The following is a 3,723-nucleotide window of genomic DNA, read 5'->3' as shown; positions in this document are numbered from 1 at the left end:
TGAAATATCTATTCTATGGTACATGTCGATTTCACATATCGCTGTTAGTTTCCTTGTTGGAGATTACCATTGTTAAATAAATATCTTTATCTGCTATACATTCTATTAGAAACTGACCAAACTTGGCACACCTATCGGATTACGACTGAAGTATCTAGGGAACGGTACCTGTCGACTTCATATATTGCTGTTAGTTTCATTGTTGGGGTCACCAAACAATCGTTAGGGCCACCATTGTTAAATAAACAATTTTATCTCCCATACTTCCTACCAGAAACTAACCAAACTTTGCACGCCTATTTGTGATTGGAACATCTAGGGCATGGTACATGTCGATTTCACATATTATTGCTAGTTTCATTGTTGGAGACTATCATTTTTGAGAGATAGGATATACAGGATAATTTTTATAAAGACCAAAAATCGTATTCGGTATTTATTGTACTACTTCAAGGTTGGAATTAACAAAAGAATTTTGGGACTCAAAGGTATCTTTTATATTTTGAATGACAAGTTTTACAGGTCGATTAAACATTGACAATTCCTCATAAGAGGGCTTATCTTTTCTGTGATTTTGATGCATTAGTACTCAAATCTTGTAGTTATCTTTCAGTGAAATGCTTGATACACACAGAGACGCAAACAACAAGCGAGATAGAAAATTCAAATTTCTTCAAAATTAGTGAAAAGTCAATGAGAGAAGAATCATATTTGTTACAAGTGCATTAATAACCTCACAAACTTTCTCCCTGTGTATAACATCCATGGTTCGATCCCTGTTCAAGCCAAGTGAACTTTGTGGTGAACAAACACCGTGTGCGTGGGTTTTATCGGGGTTCTCCCGTTTCCTCCCACTTTCTTTATTCCACTATTTCATTAATTTCTCATCATGATCGTTTGCTTTAGCCTAGCCGGCTAACCGGCATAACCGTGGGAAGTAAAAGTGAAAGAGTTCCTTTTCCCCGTAAGTATGACGACGTTTCGTCTCCGGATCTGACCGTGTCACTCCAGGTCATGTATCTGTCCGGGTCAGACCTAGTCACTCCGAATCATAGGTCTGTCCAGGTCATCGGATCTGATGGGTCATAGGTCTGATTGCCTCTAGGTCTTCCGAGTAATCGGTTATAAAGTTCGTGATCCATTCCATCACTGGCCATGAAGTGAACATGAACTGGGCTTTTGCTTCGCAAATTATAACATCATGTTGTCTATTACATTCTGTGCTGACAGTTTTCTTTCTTTCTTTTCTTTTCTTTTCTTTCTTTTTTTTTTTTTTTTTTTTTGATTCATGGTAGACTCTACTTTTTTGGTCCTGTCATCATCAATGTAATATCTCATCAAATTAATATACCTTTCAAAGTTTGAAATGGCCTGTTATACAGGAGAAAAATTAATTTCTCTCTCTTGAAACTGCTCAAACAAATTACAAATTACCGCAATACTTCCTAGAAGAAAGATTCGTATTTAAAGAAGCATATTGGTAACTCTTGTGATATGGTTCCAAAAACGAAAAAATGAAATCTTTAAGCTTTATGTCCCACGGTTATGCCGCCTAGGCTAAATAAGACGGTGATGATGAGAAATGAATGAAATGATGGAATGAAGAAAGTGGGAGAACCACGAGAAAACCCATGCACACGGTGTTTGTCCACCACAAAGATAACTTAGAGTGAGTTGGGATCGAACCAAGGACCCCAGGCACAAGAGATGAAAGCTCTACTACTTAGCCACCGCGGCCCTCAGGTTCCAAATATTGTTTTAACGCTGTTCGGTTTTCCAATGACTTAAAGAAGCCTACATTGCCTATAAAAGCGAATAATTAACTTATAAATGCGTGTTTAATCTGTTTTCTAGTTTAGGTCTACTACATATATTTTTTCATGTAACTCTGATATCGATCACTAATAAAAGTCATTATAATGTTTAGGCTTCAGCACAGTCACATGACTACCGCTCACTCGGTCGAAAAGTGTAAAACGCTTTTTCAGGCCAGACACCCTGAATGAGGTTTTCCTGGATTTTCCTCATTCACACTAGGCAAATGCCGGGATGGTACCTAACTAATAAGTCCCAGGCCACTTTCTTCCTTCCTCCATCCTTTCTTCCTTCCCTTTCCCCGGATTGTGTGCTCGTCGAGGGACATCATCAATCTAAACGTGAAGGGTTAAATGACCTTAGATGCCGAAAGCCCAGAAATCTAAATCCTAAATCCTAGTGACTACCGCTATTCTCTTTTTAAAAGTATGAACACATTAAGAGAATTCCATTTCCGGTTTCTAGTATTATCTTTATCAGAAAATTTATCTCATGTCTTCTCGTTGTCTATCTGTACTGGTTTTTGGCATCCAAGCAGTCCATTTATTATAATATACTATGTAAAATAGTCTCGTATCATAATATGTGATGTACAACAAATGTTCCATTATATATCATCCGTAACTTGTGATATGCTGCAACACATTATAGCCTCAAAATAGTCGGGGAAGCGAATAATCCAGAAATTATGTAGCCCTGTTGCGTTCATGGGAACGAAAACACAATAATTATAAATATGCTAAATTACTATAGACTGTCAATTGCTTATTCAGAGAATTTATGAAGTTCACTTTATCCCAATAGTTTTATACAAACTAGATAATCAATTATTATTATTATTATTATTATTATTATTATTATTATTATTATTATTATTATTATTATTATTATTATTATTATTATTATTATTATTATTATTATTATTATTATATTTGCAGTACAATCAAATATCACAACATTGTTTAATTAACTGAATTGAACTGAAACTGAAATCTTGATCTCGAAAGATTAACTATTAAGTTTGTGTTCCGTACCTTTCTAAAGTAATAAATGCTGGAATTGGTTTCAAGGCTGTTCCTGGGTGAATACTTTCTTTAAAATAATATTAAAAATTATATAAACATTTTCGAAACATTCGAGTAGAAAAATACGTTTGTCTCGACTCGTCTCGCATTCTACAAAGTGTGTCTCGACTCGAATTCGAGTCAAATCGAGATTCGAGACATGTCTCGACTCGTGCGCATTGCTAAACGTGTATGTGTTTTCTTGGAATTCTCCCATTTTCTACCACATATTTAATTTCATTGTTACCATCTATCTTATCATCAACGTTTTCCTTAGTCTCGGTGCTTAAGCATGGAAAGTTAAGCTTACGAAAAAAAAAAAAACTTGTGGCATTAATTGTTTACAGTAGGAGGCAGTAACCTGTATAGACGCTTCCTAATTGATTTTATTTATCTGTACTTTAAATTGGAATAATATTAACAATTAATTAATAGTTAATCTCTTTCTTCCTTTATCTTGTTATCAGAGCCAATTCTTTATATTTATCTATTTACTTTCAAACAACGTCAGAATTTATCACTTACACTAACTAACCTATCTTATCAGAAAATTGCACAAACTGAACCAAAGATAAAAAAAGAGTGTAGAAACAGATAGCTTTTTCAGAGTTGCCAGTTAATACCATAATTTTATGTATAATGCTATAGTATATTCTTTTAAGAAAGAGACCAATAAAAATGTGTTAACACTTAAAATTCGATTTCAAGAATAATATCAAAAGGAATATCGAGAAACAACGCTAAAACATTTTTAGTTACATTAACCTTGTGCGAAACAATAAACAATATATTTTGTTAAAAAAAAAAAATGAATCCTGCAATATTTTTTTTCTGTTGGACATGA

Source organism: Thermobia domestica, chromosome 8 (assembly GCF_964235325.1).
Source record: "Thermobia domestica chromosome 8, izTheDome1.hap1.1, whole genome shotgun sequence".
Taxonomy (NCBI): domain Eukaryota; kingdom Metazoa; phylum Arthropoda; class Insecta; order Zygentoma; family Lepismatidae; genus Thermobia; species Thermobia domestica.
This window is presented reverse-complemented; position numbering follows the sequence as displayed.